Source organism: Monodon monoceros, unplaced genomic scaffold (assembly GCF_005190385.1).
Source record: "Monodon monoceros isolate NGI ecotype Baffin Bay Population unplaced genomic scaffold, NGI_Narwhal_1 Super_Scaffold_16, whole genome shotgun sequence".
NCBI lineage: Eukaryota > Metazoa > Chordata > Mammalia > Artiodactyla > Monodontidae > Monodon > Monodon monoceros.
Genome location: NW_021703772.1, coordinates 95,769,332 through 95,790,512, shown reverse-complemented (window position 1 = coordinate 95,790,512; position 21,181 = coordinate 95,769,332). Strand labels below are relative to the sequence as shown.

At 41.0% G+C, this 21,181-nt stretch overlaps 1 protein-coding gene across 1 annotated transcript in view; it reads right to left on the bottom strand.

The window, feature by feature from the left end:
* The window catches only part of NCKAP5 (NCK associated protein 5), a 1,052,051-nt gene extending 1,040,715 nt beyond the window's left edge, over positions 1 to 11,336 (bottom strand). Inside the window, exon 1 of the mRNA XM_029224397.1 lies at positions 11,032 to 11,336. The gene's annotated coding sequence lies outside the window, so the exon portion shown is untranslated. The remainder of the gene's footprint in view (positions 1 to 11,031) is intronic.
* Between the last annotated feature and the right edge of the window lie 9,845 nt (positions 11,337 to 21,181).

Here is a 21,181-nt window from a genome sequence, read left to right as displayed (position 1 = left end):
CCACTAAATATGCCGAAGTGTTTCGTGTGTATATGACCCTTCTCCCTAATTCTCCAGAAGACCCCAAAACTAAAAATCTGTCTGCCCCAGTGTCTACAGTGTTCACTATTATAGAAGTTTCCAAATACAAGAATTTTTTAACTGGCTTATGACATACATCTGTTATGTACAACATTTACTTTTTTATGTGAGTGTAGGTATAACTATGGCCTTCTGATGTGTGACACCTAAAAAAGTGGGACTACAGAGAACTTGGTCACAATACAAATAACTCTTTTAAATTGTTTTGAAACATTTTCTCTGAATATGAAATTAATAGATATTTATTACAAATAACTTGGTTACGGCTTTAATTCTTATAAATATTTATTACAGATAATACTGTTAACATTTGATGCATTTCCTTCTGGTCTTTTCTCTCTGTAATTATTTTTTATTTAGCATCATTTAATTGACTATTTTTCAAAATTCCTGTTTTAAATTTCTATACAATATTTCATCTTACGGTTGTAACATTTTACTTCTTTGATTACAATGGTGAAGCTGCATTTTACTGATTATGGTATTAATATACGTGAGTTAAAACCAAATTACAGCAATACAAAAATGTACAATAAAATAAAAATTATCTTCTCATTTTAGTGGAAGTGCTTTCAAACTTTTGTTTGTATGCAGACACATACATGTGGATAAAGACATATTTTTTAAAAATGAGTTTATAATACACACTTATTTTTAGCTTACATTTGCCACTTACTATCTCATAGGCATCATTCCTATCTACCAGACCTATATCCGTATTTAATGGCTTCATGGTGTTCCACTGTGTGGTTGTACTACAATTTATTTAGCAATCACCTACCAATGGCTTTGGATTATTCAGTTTTCACTAGCTTAAGTGTTAGTGTAATAAATATCCTATACATAATCTTTGTAGACTTAGTGATTATTTAAGATAACATTTTTAGCAGTGTATTGCTGAGTCCTAATTATGCTCTCTCCCACCCAAATTGCTCCTTTCCCCAAATTCGTCCTAATTACATTCCCACCTAGATAAATGAGAATGCCCGATTTCTACTTCTTCATCAATGAGGATGGTTTAATCGTTGCTAATAATAGGTAGTGTAATAATATCTCATTATTTTCATTTGTATCCTGTTAATTTATAATGAGATTGAACATCTGTTCAAATGCTTCTTGGTGATTTATACTTCTCCTTGGAAACTGCATTTCATTCCCTTTAACCATTTTCTATTGGGATAGTAATCTTTTTCTTATTGATTTATAAGAGCCCTCACCAGTCCGTAATCTATATGACAATTCTATTGATGGGTAGTTGTTTTCTTCATTTTAGCATTAATATAGTAATGAATAGTTTTGTAAGTAGACATTTGTATGTATCACACATTATCTCCTTTGAACAGGTTAAATTAAAACAGAATAGATTAAGGTAAAAGAGAATTGATTAAGAGACTCTAACACATATTGCTAAAATGCTTTCCATAAAAGCCACACCAATTTACACTTCCACTATCAGATTATGAGATAGCCTACCTCATAGCAACCCATTTTATATCCAATCAGAGTAACAAAACAGGATGCAGAGAGATAAAGACATAAAAGAGCATGACATACAAGTCACAGAGCGAGGAGACAGTCAATCCTGCTATAGTATTTCTGGAAGCCAGGACAGAAGAGGAGGATCTGAAAACCTTGGTAGAACAGAAATGGAGAGGCATGCAATCTTTATCTCCTTTAAAGTTTTCCGCAAAACTAGCTCCTTCATGACTCTTTGAAAATGAGTGACTGCTGCTAATTTAAGATTAAAAACCTGATTAATACATTCAACTTCCTACCTTCTCATATTCCACCAAGTCCAATTATTGATACTGATTGTGCAAATATCTGCTTCTCTTAGAAATGCTAAATCCCAGTGAAACCAGGGAAACAAGAGCACAACCCCAAATGCTGGGCCATTTCCTGGTGATGATCTGAAAACAGTGACTCCTGAGATTAGGCCTGGGTGACAAGAAGTAGTCATAGCCCTGGGTTTTGTCAATCAAAGTAGTACAGAAGGGTGTTTCAGACAACAGCTTAAGCCATTGAAAACATGCAAATTTTACTCATTCAGTAATTAAACAAACAAAAAAACCTTGCAACACCAAACTCAAATCAATGTTATTTCAATAAACAAAAACTAAGCGGAAAAAATTTTTAAAATTAAAAAAAAATATAAACAAAAACTAAGTGGATTCTTGGTTCTAAGGGCTTTTCCCGATGAACTGCAATCACATAGCCGGTCATAAGTTACAGCATGAGAAGGAATGGCAGTGGCATCAAGAATACAGACAGCACAGTACTGTCTAGTACAGAGAACTGATAAGAAATGTCTAATTAATGGTTCTGAAGTACTTTCAGGGTTTAAAAATCCTGTAATAACATTAAAGAGCAATTAAGGCAATTAATTGCAGTTAAGGCAATTAACAGCCTGTTTTCCTTCTTTCAAGCACAGGTGATCACACAAAAACAGTCCTAACAAACCGCAGCCAGTTACACACATATTTTTAGTTATATATTTTTTATATAAAAGCTCTGTTATATGTAAATTAAAAGTTCAGTTATATGTTTTTCCATATATGATTCAACTGATTTTGGTTGTTCTTCCCAACTGCTACTAGTTATGGATCAAATCATAATCACCATTTTCTAATCAACAGCACCAAGCTTGCCACGTGATTGAGATTCTGCTATACAACATGAAAGTTCCTGCAAATGGTATTATACTTGTCATTTGTTTTAGTAAACATTTCAGACTCTGGTTATTAATTGTACTGCTCTGTTGTGTCTCTTTCCACTTGATTCTTACTCTTATGAAATCGTACTCCCTCCTGAGATTTTTGACAATTTGATGACTTCTAAGTCATTCTATTAACTCAAGCCTCATTTCTAGGCTACAGACACCTGCTTCTAAATGCTAATTGGCCGTTTCCACCTGAAGTCCCACAGATAGCCCAGCCTCACCTACCCAAAGCCCAGCTTGCAAGACTCCTCCACTCCCATCAAAACCTGTTTCGTCTTTTTCCTCTTTAACATCACCAGCCTGAGTCACTGAAGCTCTAAAGGTCAACTGGCCTCTCCTTCTCTTTTCTCTTCTCCCTCCTTTCCCTTCCACATCCATTTCTGCTGATCCAGCTTTTAGAATCTCCGTTGTATCTGTCACACACTCTCCATAGCTATGCCACTGGATTGAGTCCTTCCCGGTTCCTGGTATGACCACCGCTTTAGTTCAGCAACTGCAATCCCCAGACTCTCTTCTACTCACACGGGGACAGGACTGCCAACAGGCTGTTTCCAAAATGATAATATATAATCACATGACTGTCCTTCTTAAAGCTCTGACTTCCCATAGCCAATGGTACAAAGTTGTTTTGGGACGAATGTATATTTGTCAAAGTGGGAGAATAGAACATATTTAAGTTAGTGTTTGCTTGACTCATAATTTTAAAATAGTTAACTTATGACATGTGGACCTCTATTTGCACTCTCTCCACATGCTCAAAAATTGGTAAGGTGGACCTGACTCTGAGGTGTCCAGTTACTCTGGTTTTCCCCTTAGTATTTTTTTAAAATAACATATTTATTGAGATATAGTACTATACAATAAAATTATCTTTTTTAAAAAAGCACAATTGCATTTTTAGTATATTCATAGAGATGTGCGACCATCACCAATATCTAATTCCAGAACATTTTATTATCCTCCAAAGAAACACTATGCCAATTACCAGTCTCCAATCTCCCTTTTTCCTAGCCCCTAACAACCACTAATCTACTTTCTGTCTCTATAGATTTGCCTATTTTGAACATTTCATATAAAAGGAATCATATAGCACATGGCCTTTTGTGTCTGTTTTCTTCCATTTAGCATAATGTTTTCAAGGTTCATCCAGGCTGTAGCATGCATCAGTATTTAATTCCTTTATATGGCTTGATAATATTCCATTGTATATATATACCACATTTTGTTTATTTATCAGTTAACAGGCATTTGGGTCCTTTCTACTTTTTGGTAATTATGCATAATGCTGCTAAGAACATTTGTGTACAAAAAATTTGCTCCTGTAGAGCTACTTTCCTTCGTCCTTTTATTGTAATACACATTACATCTTTATATATTATAAGCTCATCAACATAGCTTTATGCTTATAGCTTGCAACTGTCTTTTAAATCATGTGGGAGGAAAAAAAGGAGTTATAAAAATAATATGTGTAAACTGTCTTTTATGTTTTACCAGTGCACTTTATCTTTTTGAGTGTGGATTCAAGTTACTGTCTAGTTCTCTTTTATTTCAGGCTGAAGGACTCCCTTTAGTAATTTACGGAAGGAAAGTCCTGCTAGTGATAAATTCTCTCAGTTTTTAATCTGGTAATGTCTTAATTTCTCCTTATTTTTGAAGAATAATTTTTCTGGGTATAGAATTCTCAGTTGACAGTATTTTTCTTTCAGTACTTTGAATATATCATCCCACTTCTTTCTGGCCTCCATAGTTTCTTATGAGAAATTGGCTATTAATATAAGTGAGACTCCCTTATACATAACAAGGCATTTTCTCTTGCTGCTTTCAAGATTCTCTCTGTTTTTTGACAATTTGACTATAATATGTCTCAGAGTGAACCTCTGAGTTTATCCTACTTGGAATTCACTGAGATTCTTGGATATGTAAATTCCCATATCTCATCAAATAGGGAAAGTTTTCAGTCATTATTTCTTCAGATATTCTTTCTGTCCCTTTCTGTCTCTCCTTTCCTTCTCAGACACCCGTTATGTGTATGTTGGTACATTTGATGGTGTCCCACAGGTCTCTGAGGTTCTGCTAATTTTTCTTCCTGTTTTCAGATTAAATAATCTCATTTGACCTATCTTCAAATTTTCTGATTCTTTCTTCTGTCTACTTAAACCTGCTGTTGAACCCAGTAGTGAAACTTTTATTTTAGTTATTGTACTTGTCAGCTCCAAAATTTCTATTTGGTTTCTTTTTATAATTTTTATCTCTTTATTGATATTCTCTGTTTGGTGAGGTATTGTTCTCATATATCTTTTTGTTCCCTTAGAAATGATTTCCTTTAGTTCTTTGAACATATGTATGGTCACTGATTTAAAGTCTTTGTCTAGTAAGTCCCATATCTGGGCTTCCTCAGAGATAATTTCTATTGACTGCCTTTTCCCCCCTGTGAATAGAGCATACTTTCCAGACTCTTTGCATGTCTTATAGGTTTTTTTGAAAAGTGGACATTTAAAATAATGTAACTCAGCAACTCTGGAAATCATCTCTCTCCTGCAACCATGGTTTGTTGTTGTTGCTGTTTGTTGTTGCTGTAATTGTTCTTGCTATACGTTAGTGACTTTTCTAACCTTATTCTGTAGAGTCTGTATTCTTTGTCACGTGTTGTTAGCTTAGTGGCCAGCTAATGGCTGGGCAGACTTTTTTTGTTTATATAATGCCCTCAACCAATAAGTTCCAGTCTTTGCTGAGGGGATTTCTGTGTATAGTGGGACACACCTTCAATTTGCCTGCTGTTTACAATTCTTCCTTAACTTTCACTCCCTGCTTGTGCAGAGACTCAAGGTCAGCCATAGGTGAGAGACGGAAGATTTCTCAGGTCTTTCCTGAGAATGTGCACACCTCTGCACATGTACATGACTTTTATATTTCCAGGAATATGTGAGCATTTCAAAGACCCAATGGACACATCATTCCCCAGCTTTTTATTTAGAAATTTTTGATTATCATCCTGTTTGCCCCAACTCTTATTGCTGCCTCAGGCAGCTGCAATGTTAAAACAGTTGCCGTGACTGTTTTTGACGAGTGTCCCAGGAGAAAAGTTCTATGCACTGAGTGAGTGCTGAATCAGGTCAAATAAAGACAAGAGCTGCAAGTGGGAGTTCCCAAGCAGCTACCAGACAGGTCAAATCATGACAATTCTCTGGGAATAAGGCTCTCTATACAGCTCCAAACAGGTCTTTTCCTCTCCAGCGGCCACTAGGGTACTGTTATCACGACTGCTGTGATGGCAAAACGGTTAGTTTTTAAGGTTTCCTCAGAGCTGCGAAAGGGTGAATAGGAACAGAGCAAGCTAGATGACACAAAGCACACTGTTCTTACTGAGATTCAGGGTTTTTTTGTTTTGGTTAGGTTTTTTTTCCCGAATAAATGATCCTCAGATCGTTATAAGCCTACGTTTAATTTCCTAACTTTGAAAAATGTTGATTTTGATGATTTTTGTCACTGTTCTCCCTGCTTTTATGGAAGAGTAGATGTTCAGAGGTCTTTACTCCACCATTCCAGAAGTATTCCTCTTTCCCCTTAGCATTTTTATAGGCACTAGGGTCAGGCCTTCAAGTGGTTTATCTCATCATAGACATTGTTGTCAAGTAATCTTTGTTAGATATCCCATCCCTTGGCAGAATGACTTTCTTCAGCAGTTTCTCTGAGTCCTTTAATTTTTTTTAATTTTTTTTTGATTTTATTTTTGCGGTACGCGGGCCTCTCACTGTTGTGGCCTCTCCTGTTGTGGAGCACAGGCTCCTGACGCGCAGGCTCAGCGGCCATGGCTCACGGGCCCAGCCGCTCCGCGGCATGTGGGATCTTCCCAGACTGGGGCACGAACCCGTGTCCCCTGCGTCGGCAGGCGGACTCTCAACCACTGTGCCACCAGGGAAGCCCCCTTTCATATTTTGAATGTAAAAATAATTTTCAACTTATTGTCTGTTATGAAATGACAAGCACAATTATTACCAAACATCACGTGTTTAATAAAGATGATGTGAGTAGAACCTCAACCAAACAGAAAACAAAGACTTGAAATTTTTTTTATCACATATACCATGAGGCTGGAAGTTTTTCCAGTTAGAAATATTCTACCCTCTAGGATTTTTGTCTTAAGAGCGATTTTTGATACCTTAATCACTGTATATGTAGTTCTCTCCTACCCCTTTTATATTCACATCTATAGACCCACAGATTCATTGCTGATATTCAGCAATGTTCAACAATAATAACCAGGGACCCGTACTGATATCTCAGTCCTGATGACTGGAGTTACCTTGCTAAGGCACAAAGTAGATAATGCAATAGATTAACCAGCCACTAGGATGGAAACAAAACAGGGGAGGCTGAGGTGAAGAGACAACAACCAGAAAGATAAATTATATGCAGGGTTATAACTAGAGGTAAAGGGTACAAATTTAAGTTTCAGAAGTCATGGGATAAAATCTGACTCTACCTCTCTGTGACTTGGTAAGTCACTTCTCCATTCAAAGCCTCTGTTTCCTCTCTGTAAATGGAAATAATGCCTACTTCATTGGGATTTTTTGCAGATTAAATGAGCTAATGCATATATAGGACTTAGTGTAGCATATGGCTCATAATAAGTCCTCAGTAAATGACATATTAGATGGTAACAAGAATAATCCCAGCCCTGAGCAGACTAACTGCAGCTATTATACATGAATATGTTCCAACTTTGAAAAACAAGATATGTTTCAAAAGTGAGACTATCCCTTATGGGTAGTCTTCCATCTCCCACCAAAGACATTTCCCAGGCTGACTCATATTCATGCATCTCCCTCAGGTGTGCCACCTGCTACCCTCCTATATAAATCACAGACTTCTGGGGGTCATGTCATTCATTCATTCATGCATGCATTCTTATGATCAACATTTACTGGGCATGTTACACATATCAGGCATTAATATAGCATGGGTGCAGGGTGACGGATGTGCAGACAGGGTCCCAACCCTCATGGAGGTTACATTCCAACAGGGGACAGAGGCGGGTTCTGGTGACTCCATTCCAGCATTAAAGACTAAAAATCCTAAGGTGGCATTTCCCTGATCCTCTCATAGCTCAAGTTCTACAGTGATTCAGGTTTCACCTAGAAGACTGCCCTCCACTCAGTGGGATTTGAAAATCAGAGTGAAGATAATGAGGTAGATGCTATAATTTCTGCTGTTCCTGCCAGAGGTTTGGGGTATTCTGCAATCTCTTTAGCAAAGATCCCAGTATCCTATCCCTAGCTTCATGTGTTCCAAGAAACAGAAATGCTCATTTTGGTGGAGGAGACGACTGCAGAGGTAGTGTGGTCCTGGAGCTAACAATGGTGGAGTCAACTTCCTGAATCCTAGCTTTGTATAGTGACAGAGGTGGAGTGGTCAATTCTGTTGTGCTGTTCTGAGCGTTGTCTCAGGAACTCTGCTCCCCGACTCGTACAAGATTTCATTTGCCACCCAAAACCAATATGAAATCCCTTTCTGCACAAGCAGAAATGGATTGTTACTGAATCCAGACCAATACAGGAAAACAAATAAGGGGAAGATATGTAAATAAACAACACAAGCACTGATTGTCATAAGTGCTATAAAGGAAGAGTGATGTAAGATGAGGGACAATTTTTCAGATGGAGTGGTCAAAAGGTCTCCTTGACGAAGTGAACCAAAGCAGAGCCCTCATGGAAAGAAGGAGCTAAGAAAAGACATAGAAAGTTCCAGGTCCAGCAAACAGCAGTAGTACTGGCCCAAATGTGGAAAAGAATTTAATGCATCCAATCCTCAGAAAGAACAGTAGCATGATTGGAGATTTGGGACAAATGGCACAAGGCAAGGCTAGAAAATTTAGCAGGGATGACAGCTTCTCAAAGTGTGGTCCATGGCCTGGCACCGGTCTGCAAACTGCTGAGGATCCATGATAAGTACCAAATTTAAGTGTAAATGTTTAGAAATGTTGTGGCAATTTGGTATTACCCCAACATTCAAGCAATGTTTTTTTTTTTTTTTATCACATTTAATAAACCTATCAGTCCAAACCAGGCTGGAAATTAAAAAAAAAAAAAATCCGATCTGTGAGATAGTTTCAGAAGCATTGTTTCCCATGTGTAGCCTTTCACACTGTTTCTGTAAAGCTCCAGATACTAAATGTTTCAGGCTTTGCAGAGCCATAGGGTCTCTGTGGCAACTACTCAGCTCTCTTGTGAAAGCACAAAAGCAGCTGTGGACCATCTGTCAGCAAAGAGGTATGGCTGCATTCCAATAAAACTTTATTTATAAAAAATTGTGGTGATCAGATTTAGCCTGCGATGCCTAATTTGTCAACCCTGTTCTAGGCCACAGGAAGGAGACTGGGCTTGATTCTAAAGGCAACAAAACCCACTTAACTGAGGGCTTCCTTCATTCTTGCCCCGTTCTTCTCACTGCCTATGTGTGTGTAAAGTCTTCACCTCATTGACTCTAAATCAGAAAGAACCTTGAAGCTCCTCTCTAATTCAGTGCTCTCCTCACAGCCACCTGACACATGAGGTCTCTGCCTACAGGACTTGTGTTTACAGGCAGGGTCCATTTGACTCTTACCTGCATCCCCGAGGAAGGATGATGACATCACCGACCTCGCAATAGGCTGGTGAGCAACTGACAGCCCTAAGAGGCCACAGTCTTCCATTCTCCAGGACCTGGTCCATCACAAGTAGGTTTCCATTGTCATCTGAGTCCTGAGGTCACCTCCAGGGCCCCCTTTTCTGAGGTATACCACGCCATTTTTCTTCTGTGAAAAGTTACATATCTGTCCACAGGGACTCCTGCGAACACTGTCCATGGCCAGCTCACTTGGTGTGTCTGAAATGGTTGTATTGGACAAGCAGCCACCACGTGTGTAGCCTCGTTTGCTTCTGGGCGCAGACACTGCCACGGGCAGGAAGGCCTTCTGTATTCACACGTCTCCATTCATAGAGCACCTACTTCATAAACCCACCTTAACACCAATACAGTAGAATGCCTTATCCTCTCTGCACACGGGACACAGACCATTGTGCGTGTGAGGACACAGAACCCCACAGCAGGTCTCGCACACGGAGGGCATAGCTGAGGCAGCTCTTTCTGAAATCTCTTTTATTTAAGATTTCTTTCGTTGACTCACGACAAACTTAACAGGTAAAACTTTGCTCTTGCGAGTTTCCTTAAAATATCCCTTCTGGACCCACCACCGTTTACCTTGGCAGTAGGTAGCCCAAAGAGTTTTGGAAAGTCTCAGCTTGGCAAAGCCTCAGAGCTACTGGCACATTAAAAATTAATAAAGAGCACTGAACCGAGTTCAGGACACTGCAACGCGATCCTTCACCGTGAAATGTGCAAGATTCTTTGTTGGCAATGAACAAATCTGAAGCCAAAAAGGGCCGACCGTGACAAGCTAAGATCAGAAACAGTCAGCAACTTTGTGTGTCTTTCATTGACACACAAACGATGGGTAGGAATCAATACCCCTGCTCAGCCATGCTCTTCCTGAACATTCAGGAATTGAAGATGGGCCTCGGAGTCCAACCCACAGAGCTGGGTATCTACCGAGCTTGCAGAACCACAGAGATAGGGCAACTGCAGCTGCCTCCTTCCAGTATAAGACAAGAGTGATTCACAACAAATTCCCAAGTTAGCAGCTTCTCCAAGGAGAGTCAAGATAAAGCAAACATTTGGGATTTGCTTGAGTAAAACAGAATGCTTGTGTCTGATTGAATATTAACCCAGGAGGAAGAAAACACTTTTTGCATGCATAGGTGAGGGGCTGGCGGCAGAATGGACCTGACAGCATTGATGATAAAACTAAAAACGAAACAAGCGTGTACAGCACACCTGTTGGTTCAAAGGAGGAATCTACTGTATTTGTAATCAACCTCAGGACACTTGGACGCAGGCAGCAAACACAGAGACAGAGCAGCAGAGGCAAACCTTGAAACATGTATCCTTCTGAATTCTGGAAAAACACTGGCAGACTCCACGTGCATGCTGGGTGATGCCCTGTGTCTATTTACACATTGCAATGCCCTCGAGCCCTCCAGGAAAATCACAGGCAAACCCTACACTCTGCAAATCAGAGGTCTGAAGCAGAGCACTTACTTAGCATATTGGAAGCTCTCTCTCGCCTCCACACCGACAGAAACATTAGAGAAAAAAAAAAGAGAGAGAGAGAGAAAAGAAAATTCTGTCCTTACCGAAAAGGCATAGCAGACAGGGACGGTGAACGTTTTCACTTTAGCCCACTCAGTGCTTTCTGTTTCATTCGGTCAATGTTCTAAGGCTACTGAGGAGAGTTCCTGGGGTTTTCCAATCTTCCTTCAAGAGTTTTAATCACTGGCTTCCCCAGCCCGGGTTTAACAAACACCGCTGTGTTCTGTGTATGCAGCACCACATTGGGCAACCAGCCAACACAGAGTTTCAAGAGGCAAGGGGAGAAAACTGACACCCTAACAAACATACTTCCCTCTTTTGTGTCTTTTAAGGTGGTGCTCAAAGTGTCATCTTTGCTGCTGACAGGAGCTAAAGATAGCCTCTTTAAGGGACTTTCTCCACTGCCCCGCTATCCCTGGCTGGGCTGCCCGAGCTGGGTTCCCCAAAGTTTGTTTTCTGTCTCTCTGCCCTGAAGTTCTCTGCACAATCGCCCGGCTTGCCTCTCCACCAGCTGCACTTTAAATGTATTTTAATTGGCTGGAATGTCGAAAGAATCCATTTGGCAGTCGTTTACATGTGAAGCACGCCCAGGGCAGCTGAAAGAGGCCCCAGAAGCAGCCGATTACTTCATCAAAAGCTGCAGTTTGAATACCATTGACTCCTACAGAACTACAGTGAACTCAATTCGATAGGCAAGAAGAAGTAATTAATAATTTGCTGAGAAAAAAATTCTTCATTCATCTAAAAGCCAGAAATGCAAAGGGGGAAAAAAAGAAAATCCCTGCAGACACAACCATTCCTATGAAAGGCTTGATTGATAGCCCCCGGTTCTGCTCTTCACAAACATTGACTTTGTATAGCATTACAGGAGGGCGCATGGTGCATAGCTTGGTTTGCCTGAGAAGTTCATTTAAGTAATTTTCCTTTTGAATGATCCCCTGAGATACATCGTTCCGTTACCTCTTTACACATTAGCCATATGCTGCAGTAAATATTGCCAATACTTGTGGCATTTCCTCGTTTCTTTTATTTTTTTCTTGGTTGGTTGCAGTAATTAGTTTTTGGCCTCCACTAAAGCCAGTCACAAATAAATTTGCTCTGAGTCAAAGTGGATAATCATCACCACCCAGAATCTATAAGCCAAAGTGAAGGTTAAAGCAGTCTGAAAAAAAAAAAAAAAAAACAACTGTCAGTTTCAACAGATTCTAACATCAAGGGGGTAGGGGGAATATATGGATATATATGCATATATGCCTCAAAAATAACAAATAAACGGAATCATTTTCAAGTAGTTCTTTACCAATATTTTGCTCAGAAGACTTTTCAATACCCTATGTGGATTGCGTTGACAGATTTAGAATCCCTGAGAAGTATATTTTGAAGAATCATCTCGAGTAATCCTGATTTTCATACCTCATTAAGAACCCCTGGTTTAGAGTCAGAATATGTAGGAAGATCTTGGCACCCTGAGGATGCCTCTCCATGGAAAATGTGAGCCAGAAAACATTGTCAAATTTGTTCTGCTGGCTTTTCCTCACTTCAGTAGAATTGTCTGTGGTTCCCAACAAGGCAGTACAAGAGAAAGAATGGTGTATGTAAGTTGCTTGGGTGCATTTGTCCAACAGCTCAGAGATGAAAACCTGCACCCTACGTGAACAGGCTTCTTTCCAGGAACAGAAGACTGGAAGACAGGATGAGTGTTGACTCCATAGACATCCAGCCTGTACAACTGCACGGACCCCAGTGCTTAAAAGAGACCTGTGCTTGGATTAACCCTGTGCTGGCACCATCTTGAATTCCTTCACTTTTGAACCAGGAACATTGTATTTTCATTTTGCCCTGGGCTCCGCAAATTATGTACCTGGTCCTGAGAAAGACAGCATAAATCTGATTCAACACACAGTCGAAGTTGAAAAGTGCTGGGAATATTATATTGAGGGTATAGGTGACAACCCACTTTTGTCTTGCCCAGTGTTCTAACTTAGATTTTGAAGCAACTGCGAGGATTGAGGAGGGTGACCTAGAAAGAAGAATCTCTCCAGTAAACACAGGGCAGTGAGAGTGATCTGGGAGGTTCTAACTAGTTCGCCCTGAACTGATGGTTCACAGTTTGTTGTGCGATCACGCTTCACTGTACTGGTTCAGAGAGATTTTATTTGTTTCTCATATAGTCAGCCCCTCCACTGTGTCATTCTATGGGCAGAAAACTCCATGTGTAGCCCTCGTCTATTTTTTTATTATTATTTTTTGTCTGCGTTGGGTCTTCATTGCTGCATGCGGGCTTTCTCTAGTTGTGGCGAGTGTGGGCTACTCTTCATTGTGGTGTGTGGGCTTCTCATTGCGGTGGCTTCTTTTGTTGCAGAGCACAGGCGCTAGAGTGCACGGGATTCAGTAGACGTGGTGCGTGGGCTCAGTAGTTGTGGCTCGTGGGCTTTAGAGTGCAGGCTCAGTAGTTGTGGCGCATGGGCTTAGTTGCTCTGCAGCATGTTGGATCCTCCTGGACCAGGGCTCGAACCCGTGTCTCCTGCATTGCCAGGCAGATTCTTAACCGCTGAGCCACCAGGGAAGTCCTCCATCATGTATTTTGAAATTCTCCTGGAGCCTTTATTCATAGTTTGACAAAGTCAAATTCAGTGCCAAAGCCTCAAAGTCACTGCTGACCCACTGCCATGAGGCCAAATAGCTCACAAGTTACTAGAGATGTGAAATGAGTACCCATGGGTCACTTTCTGCTCTCAAAGGTCTATTTGCCAAGACCAGCCTTTACACCTGGATTTTGGCCTGCTCTAGCCTTAGCAAAAACCACACAAAAAGGATTTTTTTTCTAGAAAAGAATTTGGTTTCAGATGTCAAATACTTAATATTGCTGGTATCTTACATCTTGTTAGCTGTACTGCTAATGTGCTCTGACACTGGTACTTAACAAATAAAACAGATTAGTGTTGGAGAAACAGAATAGAATTTAGAGAGCAAACGGTCCAAACTATTATGTTTTTAAAAAAGGATTACTGAGACAAGAAACAATTAATGACTTCCCAGAAAGTCCATAAAACAATGTGTCTAAATCATACACTTCCTTTTGCTATGCCTGTTCCTATGTTGGACCGCCCAAGTGGTTCCCCATTCTGACTTTCCCACTGACTCCTAGATATTTTCCTGGATCTAGTCTGCTTTTCCTGGATCTAGTCTGCCTCCAGATTGATTTCAAGTGCTCACATTCTAACTCCTTGCCTTCCTCTTATGAACCACTTTCATGCACTGACCGTGCTGCGTCTATAAAGAAATCTGATCTCACACAAGACACATGGCATAGTCATCACAGAACAGGGTCACCTAGGAATTTTTAGATCTCGTGACATAAATTCCTCTCTGCCATTTATAGAGCTTTAGTATGTATCCTGATAATCTTACTACTAGAGGCAGGTTTGAGAAGCTCAGTGTCCAAAGAATAGCAAAGCAAATCTGTTTGAACTCCTTTCCAGAGTTGGTCAGCTCCTGCTGCCCTTCTTTATCCACACTCTGAGGTACAGTCTTCAAGGTCAGAGATTCCTTAGACTATAGCTGATCTTTATGGAGCCATGTAGAGGCCTATGTTGGGACATGGACACAAAGCAAGAAACTATGTTTTGGGAATGCAGAACAATTATTAGAATGATCTGGTAGGTTGTGGAGGTCATAGAAAAGTCAAGGGTCAGAGCCAGGAAGGCAAAGTGAAAGGTTCTCTGCAGGAAGAGGAAGGTCTTGGTGCTACAGAGAAACAAACCAAATGCGTGATGCATCACTTTGCAGGCACTGGCCCTGAATGGGCCTCAATTTTCTCATGTGTCCATGGGTAGCATGACACAGCTATACTAGCTACACCTGCCACCCAGATTAATGTTAGAATGTCCACGCTCTTCCCATTCCTCAATTATAGAGGCACTGGAGCCAATGAAGCTTGGAAAGTACTCAGGGCCCACATGACAAACCTAGGTCAAATGGGCAGTTAGGTCAGAATCCAAGAACACAGACGGAGCACTTAGGTCCACATTTCTGGCAAACGAGAAAACTCACACAAGGCAGATGGCCAAATGGTTGAAAACACAATCAAAGCTCAGGTCCCTTGGTTCATCAGGAAATAAAGGGGCAAATCAAGGCAAACAGCAAGTGGATTAAGATACTGCTGTTTAAAAGATGCTCAAAAGTGGCTTCCACGTGCAAAGCAGGAACTTGGTCTGAAACATGGCCAGCCTATGGCTTGGGGATGTAACTCACTGGGAGTGAAAACCCAGGAGGAAAGGGCAGAACAAAACATTCAAGTCTGTTAAATTCAATCACATCATCATTGATGGAGTCCAGGCTGAGTGTGGGGTTCTCCTCAGGATCACAAGGCTGGGTGGAAACAGTCCTGGCATGGGGTGGCACTAGGGATGCTATAATGACATACCACAGGCTGGGGGGCTTAAATAATAGAAATTTATTTTCGCACAGTTCTGGAAGCTAAAAGTCCAAGATCAAGGTGGCGGCAGTGTTGGTTTCTTCTGAGACGCCCCCTCTCCTTGGCTTACAGATGGCTGTCTTCTCCCTGTGCCTTCACATGGTGTTTTCTCTGTAGGTGTCTGTGTTCTAATCTCCTCTTCTTATAAGGACACATGTCATACTGGATTAGGGCTCACTCTAATTGCCTCATTTTAACTTAATCATCTCTTTAAAAACTCTATACCTAACTACAGTCACCATCTGAGGTAGAAGGGATTAAGACTTCAATATATACATTTGGGGGGCACAATTCAGCCCATAACAGGTGTTTTTCAAACTATCTCAGGACTAGCCATTGTTTGTTTCTCCTACGATGCAACCCACTCTGCTAAGTGTTTTGGAGGCCATTTCTTATTTACTCACAAACCACCTTACTATCACCTCTTAGCAGATGGGAAAATTCAAGTTGGAGAGATTAAGAAATTTGTCGGAGGACACCAAGAAGAGACAATATGATTCTAGAGCCCAAGCTCTTAACCTGACACAAAGCTGTCTTTCCAGAAACCAGGCTTCTTGATATATTCAATGAACATGATTCCAAAACATCTGGTGCCCAGAATCTGTATCTCATACTCCATGAGCTCCTGTAGCTTGGCTATCGTAGGTCCAATTTATCAAGCATTTTTTTGAGCATCTACTGAACACACCAAACTTCATTGTTTGCTGGCAATTTTGCTGAAGAGATAAGAGTAGTCTTAGGGGTGAGGTAAATTGATCATTAAGTTTTGGAGAAAGACCAGACCTAGAGACCGGGGCGAATGACACTCTGCTGGGGAGTGTCCCATGGTTGGGAAGGGAGGCTGAAAGCTGCTGGGCCAGGCTTAGGTTGATGTACAGGCTTCAGGAGCCATATCTCAGGCCCTGAAAGTGACGATTACCCCACAAGCTATCACTTAAAAGCAAACAAGAAGCCCCAGGCAAACTGAAAATTGTATGTGAGGAAGAAAGAGAAGGGAGGGAGGAAAAAAAAGAAGGAAGGGAGGGGAAAAGGAGGACAGGAAGGAGAAAAACAAGGTAGGAAACATTCGACCAGCACCTGCTAGGTGGCAGGTATTATGCTAAACACAACTTCCATTGCCTCACAAAATGCTATCAGATATATAGTATTTACCTTCATTTTACAGATTCATGAACTGAAGCTCAAATGTGTTAAAACTTTTGCTCACATTGTCACCGCCCCAAATCAGCAAAGCCAAGATGTAAACCCAGCTTTCTTTATGCTTTCCTGAAACCACCCTGCCTGCCAACTCTGAGCAAAACAATAAGAAGCAAGCAGGACGCTCAAGCTAGTTGAGTCAGTGCCTCTGATGGGGCCTCCTTATCCCAAGTCCAGTGCGTAAGGGCATCAAAGCTCCTGGGTGTGAAGCCACGACATTGATTGGAGTAGCTAGGCTGCTGGTGAGATGAAGTCAGAAAGGTCAGAAGGGCCGTCTGCTGATGGGCAGGGCTAGCACGGGGCCAGCTCTCTGATAACAAAATAGATGGGGTTTATTGATGGGATTCACTTATTTTATGCAAATGATTCCGCTCCGGCTATTTATTCCTGTGTTGAATGGGGGTTTGCCTTGGGAAAATAGATCTTGGCTCCCACCACTAGGGAAAATAAATCTTGCTGGCCATTCAGACACCAGACTCCAGACCCAGAGCTGGATGAGACAACCTTTGAGCTGTTGGGCACCAGGGAATTCAGATGTTGTTTATCCAGTGAAGAGATAACGATTTATAGCGGGGAGGGAGAGACAGTGAGGGAGGAGAGAGAAATACGCTGAATTGTATTTGTCTTCACTGACTGCACCATTAAAGCACTAATATTGAAAGAACTGTCGGAAGAGGAAGGGTGAACCAACGATCCGCCAGTATTTTGGTAAGCCACAGACGCTGGACCACGTGTGACGGTGGGTACTGCAAACAAATATATAATGTCAATTTCCATTCTATCTTGCCCATTGAAGAATTCATCAGAGTAGTGAGCAGGAAGCAAAAATCATTGCTAGGGGGTCTAGAAAGGCATTTTGGGGGGTAATTTTTTTCACATGTAGGGTCACAATGAGATATTGTATCTTTCAGGGTTTCATTGACTGATTATATGAGAAGGCGATTCAATAGCATGTTTGAGAGCCAATCGACCCATAGTGCTTTCTATGTCACAGGTCTCATTCCAAGTATTGGGTTGCCCAAAAACTTCATTTGGGATTTTCCATACCGCCTTACGGAAAGAAGCCGCACGAACTTTTTGGCCAACCCAATATGTACTATACTCCCGTAGTATCGTTCTGCAGAGGGAGATGCCATTGTTGTTCCCACATCACAGGTGGAAGAACTGAGACACAGTTGTCTTCACTTGAAATGATGGAAGTGGGGAAGCTGTGATTCGAACAAGGCAATCTCATTCCTAAACCACTGCCTATCCTGCCCCTCCTGGTGGCCTTTAGGGGTAGAGCAGTTACGCACAGAGCCCGGCTTCATCTGGCCTCACTTTATTGCCCTGCCTGGTCTTCTCCTACTTTCTTCAACAGTCAGGGGTGTCTTTTTCCGCATCCCCCCATGTAGGTCTATACAGATGCCCGGTTTTATAGTTTTAAATTTTGCTTTTGTTTTTATTTTGCCCAGAAAGACGCTTTCCTATAGCATGCTGTGCAAACTGACATTTTTCTGCCAAGGCTCAGTACCTTCAAAAACAAACTGGTGTTTGTTGTCTTGGAATTATCGATTTTCCCGTGGGTATTTGTTGCCTAAGGGATTTACCTTGGCTATTCACTATCATGTTAATCCTCCCCAGAGACCAGGGCTTAGGTGAAGGAAAAGGATAGACCTGGAGGTGGCCACACAGGGAGGAGGAGAAGAGAAGGGAAAGATTCTGGACCTCAGCTTCTCTCAAGCCTTGTTTCCAGGTTGACCAGATGCCCAAACCCATCTCTGCATTACATACTTCTTTCTTATAAAAAGAAATTCCTTCTATTCAGGCAGAGGCAACAGGTTCCCCTGGAAAGATGGCAGTCCTCACAGTTAGACTCACCTAAGGTCAACCTCTGCTCTGCCACTGACTACCTGTGTGTCCTTGGGTAGGTGACTTAACCTCTCTGAGTCTCAGAGTCTTCATCTCAAAGGAGGGATGACAGTATGACTTTGTAAGGACTACATAGACCATAAAATGTGAAAATGTCCGGTTTATCAGTGGACCCTAATTCATGGTAATTCCTCTTCTCTTCCATTGTCATACCTGGGCTAAAGCTACTAACATGAAGACAACCGCAGCATTCTTATTCACAAACCTCAAGTACTTTGGACTTAAAGATATTATAATTATGCACTGAGGCCCCTAATGACATTAGCTGCATAAGCAAAATCAGTTGCTAAGAAAGGCCTTGTAATGGTAAATACCTGTAATGGTAAATAACATCATGGAATTGTTCTATAGGACTTCCAAACTGAGTGTTACTGAATTCCAATCACATTTGGAAGAAACCAGAAAACACATGGGCTCACAAACCAGTTGGCTCACTAGACTTAACCAGTGTGATAAGCCTTTAAAATGGCTTAATGATAAGGGCACCTATAATTACTTAATAGCCTTAAGAATCATTTCAAGGAGAAATTATATCCTATGTTTTAAAAAGCAGCAAAAAAAATAACTGTTATAAGTATGGTTGTGCTTGAAAAAGTTAATCTCTCATAGTCACTGTATTTAAAGAGCATTTTTCTTATCCTCCCCATTGCCATTCTTAAATGTCTTCCCTCCGTTCTACTTTTGTCCTTTTTTCATTAAATTATAGGAAAGGCATTTAAGGAAAGAAGACGGGGGACTGTCATCAAAAAAAGTTTTAATACAAGCTCAGTAAAGCTAGAGCTAATTTTTTACTACACAAATATGCAAAGGTTAGGAAATGGCAGTTTCATATCCAGCAAAGACGTCTAGAAGAGATCAATAATGTAATTATTTATTACTTATTCACGTGTTTTAACTCAAAAAATTAGCTTAACCATGTAAGAAAAGAAGGTAAAATTTATAATAGCAATCAAGTAGAGAGATCTGGCAAGATGTGTGCAAAATCGTGATATACGGGAACACGAAAACTTTCAAAGATGAAATCCATAAATGAACAAAAGAGAAGCCATTTACTTCAAAGCTTAAGATCAAAATAGTGCAATAGTAATTAGAGGATATTCTTCTAGGGTTGAGTTCCTTTATTCTTCGCCTTTAGAAGAACACTGACCAAATACACATTCTGATTTTTTTTTTCTTTTTTTTTTTTTTTGCGGTACGCGGGCCTCTCACTGTTGTGGCCTCTCCCACTGCGGAGCACAGGATCCGGACACGCAGGCTCAGCGGCCATGGCCCACGGGCCCAGCCGCTCTGCGGCATGTGGGATCTTCCCAGACCGGGGCACGAACCCGTGTCCCCTGCATCGGCAGGCGGACTCTCAACCGCTGCGCCACCAGGGAAGCCCCACATTCTGATTTTATACTGATAGACACCTTGGTAATGAACAATGGGGAGATAAAAAAATATAAAGCTTTTGTCCCAAACATTGTAAAGTTCCTGGTTCAGTTAACCTGTGTAAAAATTATATTCATTTAGGGAAAAAAAAAGCAAGATTGAAATATTAAAGTACCTGTGCTCTGAAGTGTCAGATGAAGCAGTGGGATTCATTCAGACCTACAACCACAATTTCATACTTCCTTTCAACTTATAGATTGGTCCTCAGGCTACAGTTTGTTTCCTTGTTTTGGTTCCTCACCCAAATCTGCCCACCATCTCACTTGTCCTCCGACCTGCTCTGCACATTCTTCCTGCAACACTTTGAGCATGTCCTCCACACACCACACACACACACACACACCATCCCCTTCCACATCTACCTGTGTCCCAGGGATATTATTCTTCTCGGCTGAATCTTCCAAAACACAAGGTAACTCCTATCTCCCCAAAGAAGTCTCCATTCTCAATCACTTCAGCCCATAGTGAAATAGGGATTGCTTTCTCTTTGTCTATGATAAGTGGCAAATAGTAGCAAAACATGCCTTATGCTGGGATTTTCTCATGAATACATTTCATCTGTTTATTTATAATTGGTTGTAAACTCTTTGAGCTAAGCAGTGTTGCCATGTACTTCTTTGAATCCGTGACTACCGTGACATGTGGAGAGAAAGCAATCAATAGCACTGTGCAGAGCAGAGGTTGGTGCCCTTTCTAGTATTAGCAGTCAGCTTAAAAACTCTTCCAACAGAAAGAAACAGAAAGTTCTATTATTAAGATTATTTGCTTGGGTTAGTCCACTGAGACGAACCCGAAGATGCAACTCTCGTGGACAATCAAAGACCCATGAGAGGGTTGATTCCTTCGTGGCATAGAGGTGGTACCCTGAAGTCAGTATGCTGGGTCCCACTGCTTGCTAACTGTGGTGCAGGGCAAATTTCTTAGCCTTGCTGTGTCTTGGTTTCCCCATTTGTAAAACGGATATTGTAACAGTTATAATAGCCAGCAGTTATAGCGTGCTCCTTAAGCCTTTTGCAAATAACAATTCATTCATTTAATTCTCATAAAAATGCTATGAAGTAGGTTCTTGTATTATTATGTACACTTTACAGATTAGGAAACTGAGGTACAGAGAGGATACGTTTCCTGGCCACAGTCACAGACACAGAAAGTGCCAAAGCGAGAATTTTAATCTAGAT